Below are 14,118 nucleotides of genomic sequence, written 5' to 3'. Positions count from 1 at the left end.
CTACATTTGTGTTGCAGTATTTCTTTTAAGTGAGTGGGTCCCCAGCGTGGCAGGTTGTTAGGCTCAGGGCCTTACAATTGCCTGTAAGCCTCTAGCCTATTAGGTCTCTTGTCAGCTCTCTGAGGATTGCAGCTGGGTGGGGCTGGCCTCAGGCACAGGAGCACCCAATTGTTTCAGGCTTTGGAAGGTGGGGCAAAACCCCTATGTGGGTCTTTGAGAAGCACAAGTCTTCTGCAGCTGACAAGCCCTGCCACCCACAGGTCCACACACACAGTCAACACAGTCCTGCCCCATGTGCGCTCCCCAACCTCCCGATGCGGACCCAGTCTCTCCACGGCGGGAGCCCCACACACTCCACCACTGCCCCACACTCTCCACCCGCTCCTTGTGCACGCCCTGCCCCACTGAAGTGGGCTCAGTTGCCAGGCTGCAGAGAATCCAGTCACCAATCTGTGCAGGCCCTCAAGTTGCCTGAGGGCTTGTTGTTGGGTGGGGACAGTCTCTAGGGTGGGCTGCCTACCCTGGCTGAGCTGGATTAAATCGGTGCTCTATCGGGTGGGGCAGACCCTGGGCTAGCAGGCCTCAGGGAGAACTCCAATGGCGTCTGTGTCAGCACACCCACACCAGGCCACAACAATGGCCGCCGCCAATGTCCCAGTCCCTGGAGAGGTCTCACCTCCCACCGAGATGCACCTAGGGCCCACTAGGTGAGTCTCTTTTCACCCCAGCACTGTGCACCTTTCTTTCTGGTGATTTTAGGATGCTTTCTGGAACGGGTGAGTTTGCGCGTAGGCCCTTTAAGAGCCAGTTTTAATTTCTTTGTGAACCAGCTTTTCTGGGGCTACTCCCCAATGTTTTAGTAGCAGGCAAAGTCAGATATTATGCCGCTGGTCTCGATTGTGCTGAGTCCACAAAATGATGCCCCCAGCGGGGGCGCTCCCCGGCTCAGGGCCGCGCTCCTCCAGGGAGGCTGCAGACCTGTGGGCTGGTCCCCGGCGGCCGTGAGGCACTGCGACTTGTGAAGGCGGCGTTTTTCCTCTCCAGGAGGGAGTCTCTGCCTCTTCTAACTCAGTTAGATTGTCCATTGTTGCAGGAGTTCTTCTTATCCAGTTTTCAGTTCTGTCTCAGGGGTAATTTTTCCATGAATAGTTGTAAATTGGCTGTGTCCACGGGAGGAGGTGAGTTCAGAGTCTGGCTGTGCTGCCATCTTGACTTCCTCCAGAAGTTTTAAATCTTAATGCCATCAAACTTAAAAATAAGCCTTTTATCATTTCTGCTTTTTTAAAAAATTACTTTATTGAGGTCCTATTGGCTTATAACATTGTGTAAATTTCAGGTGTACATTATTTATATCAGTTTCTGTATAGACTACATTGTGCTCACCAATAGTCTAGTTTTTATCCGTCACCATACATATGTACCCCTTTACTCCTTTTGCCCTCTCCCCACTCTCTCCCTTCTGGTAACTACTAATCTGTTCTCCTTATCAATGTGTTTGTTTATCTTCCACATATGAGCGAAATTATGCAGTGTTTGTCTTTTTCTGTCTGGCTTATCTCACTTAACATCATACCCTCCAGGTCCATCCATGTTGTTGCAAATGGCACGATTTTGTCTTTTTTTATGGCTGTGTAGTATTCTGTTGTATATGTATACCACATCTTATTTATCCATTCATCCATTGTTGGACACTTGGGTTGCTTCCATGTCTTGGCTATCGTGAATAATGCTGTGATGAACAGAGAGATGCATAAATCTCTTTGAATTGTTGATTTCATGATCTTTGGAGAAATACCCAGCAATAGGATAGCTGGATCATATGGTATTTCTATTTTTAATTTTTTTGAGAAATCTCCATACTCTTTTCCATAATGGCTGCACCAGTTTGCATTCCCACCAGCAGTGTATGAGGGTTGCCTTTTCTCTACATCCTCTCCAACAGCTGTTATTTCTTGTCTTGTTAATTATAGCCATTCTGACGAGTGTCAGATGATATCTTATTGTAGTTTTGATTTGCATTTCCCTAAAAATTAGTCATGTTGAACAGCTTTTCATGTGCCTATTGGCCATCTATATATCTTCTTTGGAAAAAGTCTGTTCTTCTGTTGTCCTTTTAAAGAAGTTATTTCCTACCCCCAAATATTAAAACTATTTTCCTAACCTTTCCTCTAAATGTTTTAAAGATTGGATTTTCATGTCTTGAATCATGAAGATTTTATTTATACTTGTGATGTGAGGTAGGCATCTAATATATTCCCATACAAATAACCAATTGTCGAGTACTATTTATTTTAGTCTGTTCTGTTCTTTTCCCCTACTGCTTTCTAACGTGTCCTCCATCATATGTCCATTTCCCGTATATGTGAAACTCTGCTTCTAGGCTCCTGACTCTGTCATACTGGTCAATGTATTTCATAAAATTCCACATTTATCATTGTTTCTTACATCTTACTCTTTTGATCTGCATCTATATATCTTCTTACTCAAGTATATATTCTCTTCCCTATTATTTAACAATTTCTACAATTATTTAGTATGTCTATTATTATCCTCCCAAACACAACAAAGACATAAATACAGTGTAATTATCCATTGAACACAATCCCCCAACCCTATTTCTAGTTCTTAAAACTTCTAATTGGAAGAGATGTGCATCATTTTCACTCACATTTAATTGGCCAAAATAAGTCATATGGTCATGTCTCAGAGGTGTTGGGATGTGTAATCCTCATGCATTCAGGGTAATGGCAGAAATGGGTACCTATATGGAAGAAGAGTAATATATACTACAATGTATATTGGTCTTTGTATGACTAAAAACTTCTTCATTTTGACTTCACTCTTAAATGATAGTTTAGCTGTGTAAAAATATTCTAAGTTGATAGTTACTTTTCCTCAGCACTTTTCAGACTTCCTCCATTGGCTTCTGACTTCTATTGTTGCTGATATAATTGTGCTGTCAAGTCTAACTGTCATTCCATGTAAGTGAAACTCTGTAATTCCCTTTAAGATGTTTCTTTATCTTTATGTTCTGCAGCTTTACTATACTTCATAGAAAATTGAATTTATTTTTATTTATCTGCTTGTTACTCAGAATATCAGTTTAAAGCAGGGGTCTACAGCATTTCTGCAAAGAGCCAGATAGTAAATATTTTAGGCATTGCAGGCCCTGTGGTCTCTGTTACAAATATACAGCTCTACCATTGTAGCATGAAAGCAGCTGTAAGACAGGGTATCAACAAATGGGTGTGGCTGTGTTCCAATAAAACTTTATTTATAAGAACAGATGGCCGGCTGGATTTAGCTCTCAGGCTTTAGTTGCCTAATGTAAAGCCTAATGACTTTCTTTAATTCTGCAAAATTCTCAACTATTATTTCTTCAAAAGCTATTCCTCTACCCTTTTCTCTTTCCTAGATTTTTTGTCTAGAGTTCCTATTAGACAAAAGTTGGTCTCAGTCTATCCTCCATGACTTTAATTGCTCTCCAAATTTTTTTATCTCTGTGTCTCTCTGTGATGAATTCTAAATCAGTTTATCAACTTCATCTTCCAATTCACTAAGTTTTTCTTCAACTGTGTCTAGGGTGATCAATTGTCTCAGTTTGCCCAGCACTTTCCCAGCTTTAACATTGAAGTCCCATGTCCCAAGAAATTCTTAATCCCAACAGATCAGGATAGTTGTTCATCCTGTCTGTGTCCAATCCTGATTTTATCCCATATATTGAGTTTTTGTTCCAATGATTAAGTTTTAATTTCCAATTTTTTGAATTGGTTATTTTTCATAACCACCTATTCTTGCCTAATGTCTACCTAGTTTTGTTTCAAATATTCTTATACTCTCCTATGGATATTATTCACTTATTTGTTTCTCAGTGAATCCTAGATTCTTAAAGTCATTTTCAGATTGTTCTATTATTTTAACTTAATTTGAGGTAAACTCATCTTTCAGTTGTTGATTTTGTTGGGTTTTTATTTCTTATTAATAGTTTTATTCCTGTATTTTGGAATTTTGTGTTGTAGACCCATTTTGAGAAGGTTTTGTTGGTTGATTGGTTAGTTTTCTTTTTTTCCTTGCCTTCTCTCTGCTTTCTCTAGTGTTGTGCTTCTCTCTACCACCTCTTCCTGAGGACTCCAGCCCAGAACCAGGTCTATACTGACAGCTGTATGACAGGCCCACAGTAATATTGCACATTTAGCATATTTATTACTTAGTCAACTAGCATCTTGGCCCAAGTCCTGGCTCTGAGGTTGTGTCCAGCCCAGGGTTTCTCAACCTCAGCACTTTGTGCATTGTAGGCTATTCAGCAGCATATGTGATATCTCCCTCCTATTAAAATCATCTCCCGTTGAGAACCAGTGGTCTATTCCAAGGCAATTCTTAGCAACAGATCATTTGGTCTCCTGTCATGTTGCTAAGGATGAGCAAAAGCATATCTGTTCCTGTCCTTGGTTTCAAAGAACGACCTTAGCTCGGGTTTTCAGGTTACCCGAGAGGAGCTAAACTAACAAATGCTTCCATAACCTGAACCAACAGGATGCCTCACCAGCCCTCCAGTCTCACTGACTGTCTTGTGTTCTATACTGTTTCTGATATAGAAAGGTTTATCTTCTTTTTGAATGTAGCTATCTTTACATTTTCTCATTTTATATTCTATCTATCATTGAAATGTGGTTTGGTCAGTGAAAGAGCCACAAAACTTGAATTTACTGACCAGAAGTTGATTTTCCTCTCTATCTCTTTTCCCTCACTTCCCTTTAACTTCATATCTTTCCTTTTTCTTTTCTCCCCTCATCCTTTATCAGCGGTATTGGGTAAATCGACAAAGTAGAGGAAATGTGTCAGCATCAGTGTTGATGAGATACTGGGAGAATTAGTCATTTCTTCCAGGTCTCCATCATCCCCCTTTACCCCTATCCCAATCTATTAAGACAGTGGTTCTCAGAGTGTGGTCCCTAAACCAGCAGCATCAACATCACCTAGGAACTTAGTAGAAATTCTTGGGCTCCACCCAAGACTTACTGAATATGAAGTTCTGGGAATGGGACCCAGCCACTTGAGTATTAATAAGCCTTCTAGGTGATTCTGATGCATGCTAAAGTTTGAGATCCCCTGTGCTAAGACTTAGCTAAAGAGGTTTGGATCAGTGGCTCTCACCCTGGCTGCACATTGGAATCATCGGTTGGGCTTTAAAATACATGGTTGCATGAGACGCACCCTGAGTGAGTCTGATTCAGCTGGCCTAGCTGGGGCTCAGGTACTTTTTTCTTTTAAACTTCCCAAATGATTCAAGCGTCCAGTCAAAGTTTGCTTTAGTTATTCATTTACTGCTTGGCCTATTTTGATGATCACTTATGCCAACTCTTACCTAGTGTCTTGGGAATTCTAAGAGGAAATTGGTAAACTTTTAGTGAACAAAGTTTAAAATGAATCTGGTCTGGAGTTAGACTTCCTGGGTTTGAATCTCAGTTCACCCATTATCAGCTATGTGACTTTGAACAATTCACCCTCTCTGTGCCTCAGTTTCTTCATGTATAAAAAGAGATGAAATGAATAACTGTGCCTACCTACCAGTGCTGTGAGAAGGGTTACATAGGTTTATATATGAATGTCTTCAGAATAACGCGTGTCACACAGCAAAAGCTATACAAAATTTTTCTGAACTATTTATTTTGTAAGTAAAGCATTCGCAGAACCTGCAAAACAAACATAAGTCAAAATTAGTGTTTTGAGAAGGGGAATTTTAAAAAGGATGTAAAGAAAATTTTCTTGATAAGACCCACTTTTTCCCAAAAATGTTATTTGCTCTCTAAAAATATTGATTCAATAAAAATCAATTTTTTTCATTAAAATTTTCAGAAATTTACTATATGCCTTTTAAAACCAGCTAGTGGCATTGTACAACCAGAGCTCAGAATCACTGTTCTATAGTCAGATTTGAGTTATAAAAACTGATAAGCCAACAATAAATTCAACCCTTATGTAAATCCTGGCAGAGATCAAAAGAAGTAGAGTTGAAATGAAGATCTGCTGAATTTGATCTATGACAGACATTTAGTTGAAAGAATTTGTGTGAAATCTAGTAAAAACACTTTAATAGGTGGATAGACATTTGGGAGGTTTAACTTACATGAATACATTTTGATTTGTCAATGTACGGACATAGTCCACAAGAACTACTAGCAATTTCATTCATTGCAACTTTGAAAGAAAAGTAGTTGAGTTTATTTTATCATAAGAGGACACTCACTCGAAAGAAACTAATTTTATCACATGTACCCACAATGGCATGAGACAGCATTTCAGGGCTGGGTGGAGTTTTTTAATAGTAGAACATAGCTACTCCAGCACAATGAGGCTGAGATACACACTGTTTAAATTAGTTACCTAGGGTGTGGGGGTGGGGATTTTCCAAACTATCTGTTGTTATCAAGCAAACAAAGAAAAGACTGTGAGAGTGGAATTGTTCTCACTGCTGATTTCTAAGCAAAGTTCACCTGTAGCTACTGAGCAGACATAGCGTAGGTAGTTTCAATTCTCAATAGATGTAAAAGTTAGCCAACCTGAGCAAGCATTGATTGAGTTCGATAAGCAGGGCAAGGAGAGAGGGAGGAAGTTCCAGAAAGTAGCCAGAATAACCACGTGTTGGTGGCTAATTCAGCGTGAAAAACCAGATAGAGTTTCTATACATCTTGACTCTCCTACAACCTCATTTTTCTCACTGTTTTTCCCTTCCACATAGTAAGTCCTTCTCGTTACTTTGTAAGCCACATACACCAAAAAAAACAGGTCTGCCAGTCCTGAGAAATGATGCTACACTTACCCTTTGATCAGTGAGAAAACTGGTTTCTCTCTGCTTTGGGTTCATTACAGACAGGTAGTCAATCCAGAGGTGGGGGAATATTGCCTTTTTGTACAAGTCACTTGCAAAAACGAGAAAGGTATCACATCTTGGCATTTGTGATATCTGCGCTCCTATTTTCATGGTTACGGTGTGTATTTAACTAAATGGCTATAAATACTGCATCCATAAATACTTTTAAAGAAAGATCTATTTAACAGTGTACTATTTTACTTATTCTGATAAATTTGTACCTGTAAGTATCCTACACCGACAGGGGAGACGAAAGGAGAGACGGTGGTTACATTAAAGGGCTGTTGGAAGCAGTAGGCTGAGGCTGGAAGCTCGTCATAACTGTGAGTTCTGTTTCCTCAAGCTCCCTGGGTAGCCCTGCTTCTGCTCGTCGCTGCCTCCTCGCACTGAGGCCAGGTCAGTCTACGTTATCAGACCCACTTCATTATCTTCCGAGAGACACCCACTGTTTATGTTACCTGCTTGTTCCCTGGAAACATCGGAGTCGGCAACCCCAGATCAGATAATTTCCCTTTCTGGCTTTAATATTCTGTGACTGAATAAATTACACAGTTCTGGATACACAGAAAAAGTCAGGGTAAGGTTTGGTAAACTTTGCCTTCTGGGTAGGCAGCTAATGTTGGACATGTTTAGATTGGAAACATGTCTAGGTATGAGAAAGGAGATTAGATTTAAATGCACAACAGCCTGCAGGGGTGTTCTGGACTAGTCTTGAGTGTGTGTTTGAGAGGGAATTGGGGGGTGGTTAACATTTAGCATCGAACCAGGTATTGATGTCTGCCATTTACCTTGAAATGCATCAAAAAACAAAGGTGAATGAATAAATGAATAGATATAAAACGAAAGCAGGAGTAGCAAAATGCCAACATACAGTCTAGGTTGGAGTATATTGGGGTTCACTTTCAACTTCAACTTTTGGATATGCTTGCAATTTTTCATAATAAAATGTGGGGAAAAAAGTTTGTGTCAAATAAACTAGGCAAATGGAGCTGAGAATTTTAGTATAATATTCTATTTTCTATACTCTTAACCAGTGCATTTATATAGCCTCCATTTATCCACTAGATGAGATAGCAGCAAAAGACCGTTTTCTTTCCAAATGTAAATATCTTTATCATTTTCCCCTCTTGTAAAAATGAGATGCACAATAATGATAAGCTTTTTCAAAAAAATATAGAAAAATGTAGAGAAAGTAAAAATCCACCTGAAGAAAACGGTGGTTAACATTTTAGTAAATATTTTTCTAGACATATCGCTGGACCGAGTTTCTACAAGCCTCTTGAAGCTGTACTTGTGCTACTTCCCCTCCACTTTCCGCTCTGCCAGACCAGCTTTAACACTTCCTTTAACAGGTGGCTCCAACTTTCTGCCTTTAAGGAACCTTCCACTTCTCACTCTCACCCCACTCTTAATTCCCCTTGACTTGGCATGTCCTGCCTTCAGCAATTCTCTTGTCAATGCCTTGAAATTCTCATCAAGCACCATTAATATTCAAATGTATTTCTTCCTCAATTATTTTGCATTCCACCACGCTATCTTGCATGCCCTAAGCCGCCAATAGCTATTTGCTCTCAGACTCATAATTTTAGTAAAGCCTAATCTGATTAAGTCAAAACCATCCGTCTAACTTAATAAGTAACTACACAGTTTAAAACCAAATATCTCACTCTAGATAGAAATGAGGACAGCCAGATCAATCCATTTCTGTTAAATTATGGGAAACACGGATATTAAAATTGTCACACACACAGAATTCTTATTTCAGAAAATATAAGCCAACCTCAGCTCATGCAGTTTTCACATGGATCTTGTCATAACCACTTCCCAAGGGTTCAAAATGAGTAAATGGCATAGTCTCTGAAGAGCAGGGAAGGTTCTGGGCTCCCCAGAAGGGTACTGGCAGTGTTTATGGACATTTTTATTTCATGGGAATAAAACTATATTTTGGTTCTTTAAAAAGTGAAAAAAAGTATTCTTACTAATGTTTGAGAGATATCTTTAATACACCTACTTTAAGGAGTTTCCATGAGATCAGTTTCTTGCACTGTAAATTTTATAAATGGCTTCCTGATTTTATGGAAATAGCTTACTTATTCCCATTACCAACTCCTTTCAGAGAATCTCAAAGAATAGGCTAGATAATTTGGGCAGAAAAAATGAACTTTTCTTTAGTAATAGACAAATGGATTATTTCTATCTTCCTCCTTTTAGTATAGCACGGTCCTGAGCTGTATCAAGATTCAGATCACTCTTCATACTTTGTATTTGAGGAAATAAGGAATATAATAACAGTAGTTAACAACTAAGTGCTTCCTATATGCTAGACACTGTTGTGTTTCAAAAATATCAATTTATTAAGTTCTTACAACAACTCTGGGAGACACACTACTTTTACTCCATTTTATGGATCTGGAAACTAAAGGAGACAGAGGTTAAGTAATTAGCAACCAGCAAGTAAGTGGTAGAACTAAGATCCTAACCCAAACTGGCCACAGAGCCTATGCCTAAACCAGTCCTCTCGGCCAACTCTCTAGGCCACACTAGCCTAGAGGAAGGGCACAGTGGGAAACTGCTGTTTCATAAACTTAGTATGAGTCTACCTATATCTCTCTATGTGGGTGTTACTAGGTTAGTACCAGGTTATTAGTTAATTGTGCTAAATTGATTCTATGAACATTTCTCTTAAGAGCTATGCTTTGACCTTTTTTAAAAAAATCAAGATGAATTTATGCTGATTGATTTCTGCTTCCTTGACTGTTCTCTTGTGCACAACAGATTTTGTGTGTGTATGTGTGTTATGCAAAGTATATTAAAGGAAATTTGTAAAGAGAAACAATCCATAGTCATAGCTATTTCCCTTATGTCAAATGACCCTTCAATCTTTAAGTATATATTTTTTTCATAATTATCATAGCATTTTTTCACTTGAGATTAATTCATCTACATTCTTCCATGTTGCTAGATGCTATTAATAATCCTTTTAATGATTGTAACACATTCCATGAAGCTAAGATATAATTTACTTAGATATCTTGATTGCTGCCAGGATTTTTACAATTAGAAAAATTGCAATAAACATTTTCATACATATAACTGATAGTTATTTTCTTACTTTGGCTAACTTCCTTAGAGTCCTAGAGGTCATTAAAGAAATTAAATTTTTTCCTTTCTTTATGGATGCATACACTGACAAAATGGGATTTTTAATTTTTTCAGGTTGATTACTTGATAAGTAAAACAATATTAAAGGAACATTTTAAATAAATTTCCTTTAATTACTGTTGAATTGAACACTTTCGGTTACATTAGGTTAATATTTGAATTTTCTCTCACATAGGGGATGGGGGGCTTACCAATTGACATCTATTGACATGATACTCTCATATATAAATTCTTAGTTTGGAATATATTAAGTTTTCATCCCATTTGTGCAAATATTTTACACATTTTGTTTCCATTTTATTTTATTTCTGGTATTTGTTGTCGCATGGCAGTTTTTTCTCCTTTGTATGAGTTGGTCTTCTCTGTTGTAATTTCTTTAAAAATCAACACATTTTTGGATAAATACAGTGGTCCATACTCCGCTGATTTTTCTTCTTAACTCTACAGTCTATTTGGAATTTATTCTGACTCACGGAGGAATTAATGTGAAGTTAAAATAATATCCATTTAGATATTCTGTTTCCCTATTTTCGTTATTCTTAAAGTATCATATATTATAGGTCTCTTTTGAGCCATCTCTATTTTATTTTTGTATTATCATACGTTTTCAATTTTTATTCTATAATATATTCTAATATCTGACAGGCTAGTCTCCCACATCCTTTCCATCTTGGCTCCTCTTTTTCACAATACTAATCACTGATGATCTTACTCATGTATATTTTCCAAGTTTATAATTTTATTAAGTTCTTTAAAAATTCCAGTTGTGATTCTAATCGTCACTCTCAGTATCAAAAAAAGTGGACCAGTATATAGTATCCAGCTTTTCCTCTTAGCATTGCTCTGCATAGAGTTCAATCGACTTTTCACACTTTGTGCTTTAGAGATTTTCCCATCTACTCAAGTAGCCCATCTCAGGATGACTTTTCAGGTCAGGGCATAGTCTGGCCAAGGAGTAGAGAGTAGCCCATACAGAGAATAAAGTTATCCCCTAGTACAACTGTAGTGCCGGTTAAAACTGTATTCCGGTTTAACCTAGAGAGCCAACTGGTCACTGGGGATGAAGGGGCTCCTTATTTTACTATTTTTTGTTATTGTTATTATTGTTATGTTATTATCATTCAGTTTCACTTTTCCCTTAATGTGGTTTATAGAGGTAAAATTAATTTAAAGTGTTCAGAAATGTGTGTTCCTCAGATTTTCTTGCTCTACGGTCATTAAGCAATTCCTTTAGGAACAAATACTAATTCTTATTCTCTCAAGGAATACTCATGAAAACCACAAACATATTTTAGTCAGTTTTTCCATGTGTTAAGACAAAATTTTAAACAACAAATCACCCAAAGTTTGAGCGAGACATATTCATCCACTAGGCATGTAAAATATTTTCCTAATATAAACCTCTTCAAAGATGGCTATAAATCATCATTTGAAACTCCTCCATTGAAGGGATGACTAATCCTTTGACCATTACATTGTGAAATGAAACACTCCCAAATCACATGATTCTATCTTAAAACGGTTACTACTTTGTTTCTTTTTTAAGGTGGCTTCAGGATAAAACATTTATGTGTATCATTACATAGAACTCTAGGATCCCTTCTCTTAAGTCCACCATCTTTGTTTTCATGTACCCTAAAATCAGAACCCTATATCACTTTAAGAGATTATCTAGCCACTTTCCAACACTCACAGCAGGAAGCTCACCCAAGAAGTTTGCACAGAGATAACCTCAAGGCTGACCAGACAAGATCTCACCCACCCTTCCATTACCAAATAGAGTGGTTGCTGGACCATATCATTTACAAGGATCCAGTTCATCTCTTCGCTTTTAAGTAATCCTAACACTTAACACCAAAAGGAAAACGAAGAACCTGAAAAGTCATAGCTATCACCCCACTTAACCATGTTAAAAAAAAGGAGGTTACAATTTGATGGTGATTTTTTTTGCTTTATTTTGTTTTATGAACTCTGTTCTGGGTAACATTCCAAAAATGTCTCCTGATCACCAAACTTAATAAAATCTTTTTGGTCTTCTCAATGGCATTTGAAAGTCTTCCCTTGATTTCTGTAATAACATTCTTCCCTGGTTCTCCTCCCTAGGCCCATAACAGTTGCTTCTTAGTTCCCTTTGAAACTATGCCTTCCATTTTGGTTATATGCAAGGTAGCATTTTTGCCTCCCTCTCACTCTTCCTGCCCTCCTTGAGAATTTTCTGTCACTCACAGGCTTCAGCTACTACCCCTATGCGGATGATTCACATGTCCAATACCTCAAATGTCACCTGAGCCAAACTGAAGTCATCATCCCTCCACAAATCTATTCTGCCTCCTGTATTCTATAACTCAGTGAGTACAGCCACCATCTACCCAGTCACCCAAGCCTTATACTTCTACGTCATTTTATATTTCCCCATTGCCACTGGTGCCCTGCCACCCAACGTAAAAGCACATGCACATTTCCTTCTCTCCAACAATATATAATGGGCTACATTCAGAATTCAGGCCCTTATCCCCTTTGACCAGACTATTATAGTCTTTCATCTCACATTCCTTAAATCTGTCATTACTCTACTACGAGAATGGTCTTTCTAAAGCACACTTCTAATTATGCAACTTTCTGGCTTCAAACTCTTTAAGTGATACCCAGTGGCCTAGTACAGGGATCAGCAAAATATGGTCTACAGGCCAAATCCAGGCCATTGCCAGTTTTTACAAATAAAGTGTTATTGAAACACAGCCACACTTGTTCATTTATGTATTGTCTGTGCCTAATCTCATGCTACAACAATAGAGTTGCATAGTTTCAGCAAAGACATGTGGTCCCAAGAGCCAAAAATATTTACAGTCCGGCTCTTTATAGAAAAAGAAGTTTGCTGATGCTTGGCCTGGTGGATAAAGTTGGAACTCCATGGTATGACATGTAAGACCTCCATTCTTTCACTCTAGCTTAGCTCTTGCTACACACACCCCTTAAACCTTCTACTCGAGCAGGCCTTGTCTGCCTGCAGTTTCCCAGCACTGTCCAACAGAAATTTCTACGAGGATAAGCATGTTATGTGCCCACTCTATCCAATGTGGTAGCCACTAGCCACATGGGCTATTGAGAGCTTAAAATGTGACTAGCGCAACTGAAGAACTGAATTTTTAATTTTTTTTAATTAACATACATTTAAACTTAAATAGCCACATGTAACTAGTGGCTACCACCCTGGACAGTGCTGTGCTAGACTGTGCCACCAACAGTACCTTTGTTCACTCTAAGGGAGAATATTTAAAATATTTAGAATATCCTATCCACCTGAGAAACACTCATATTTCAATAGTTAACTTAAGGGATACCTTTTCTAAGGAGGATTTTCTAACTCCCAAGCCCATGTATCTCCCAAAAAGAACTAAGTATCCCCTTTTTGTGCCCTCACTGTGCCATCATATTACCAGGAAAGTTATTATTTTGCTCTGATCTATCTCCCTCAACCAGAATATCAGTCCTTGAATGCAAATCCTTGTCCAATTTGTCTCTGCTTAAAAAGCCCTAATCCTGTGCTTGGTTTGTGCCAGAAGCTTAATTAATATTGGTCAAATATATTGATTAATGTCACATTCAAACTTTTTTCCAGCATGTAAGTCCCTTTGCTTCATTTATAGTTCTTTGACAAAGGAAGAATGACCACTTGCACAAGTGCTAAAATATCCTAGTAACCTCTCCCCCTCGCCCCCTGCCCCCAATTAGATGTTGACTTCTCTCTGGAAAAAATAACTGATTACAATCCCCTTGGCAACCTGATTTTGTTCACACATTTTAAAGTTCACTTTCATAATAGCATCTTTGAGACTTAGAGTCAAAAATGCCACATTCTTCTAAAAGTAGTAACGCAGAATCCGTGACCATTCTGCCAACCTCATTGTTTGCCCTCTATGAAATTTGTTAATTCTGCCTTTTTTGAGAACACACTGGTTACTTGTGGCCTATATGAACCCTTAGCTACTGTGCCTAACTTGTTTTGTATTTAATTGTAGCAACTTTTAGTATTACCTAAATTAAGGATGACAGAAAACTCTACAGTTTGAGTTTTCTACAGACAA

General features: G+C 38.2%; 1 protein-coding gene across 3 annotated transcripts in view; it reads left to right on the top strand.

Annotated features, from left to right (window-relative positions):
* FYB1 (FYN binding protein 1) overlaps positions 1–14,118 on the top strand; it is a 158,137-nt gene that overhangs the window by 11,962 nt on the left and 132,057 nt on the right. Inside the window, exon 1 of one of the 3 annotated variants that reach the window (XM_014781599.2) lies at positions 559–707. The exons of the other annotated variants lie outside the window; for them this stretch is intronic. The gene's annotated coding sequence lies outside the window, so the exon portion shown is untranslated. Of the gene's footprint in view, positions 1–558; positions 708–14,118 lie in introns of those variants that run through there. 3 annotated transcript variants of the gene reach the window in all.

This window comes from Ceratotherium simum, chromosome 18 (genome assembly GCF_057802395.1).
Source record: "Ceratotherium simum simum isolate JZ-2026a chromosome 18, ASM5780239v1, whole genome shotgun sequence".
In the NCBI taxonomy this organism is placed as follows: Eukaryota; Metazoa; Chordata; class Mammalia; order Perissodactyla; family Rhinocerotidae; genus Ceratotherium; species Ceratotherium simum.
Note: the sequence above shows the minus strand (reverse complement) of the source record. Positions and strands in the feature narration are given on the sequence as shown.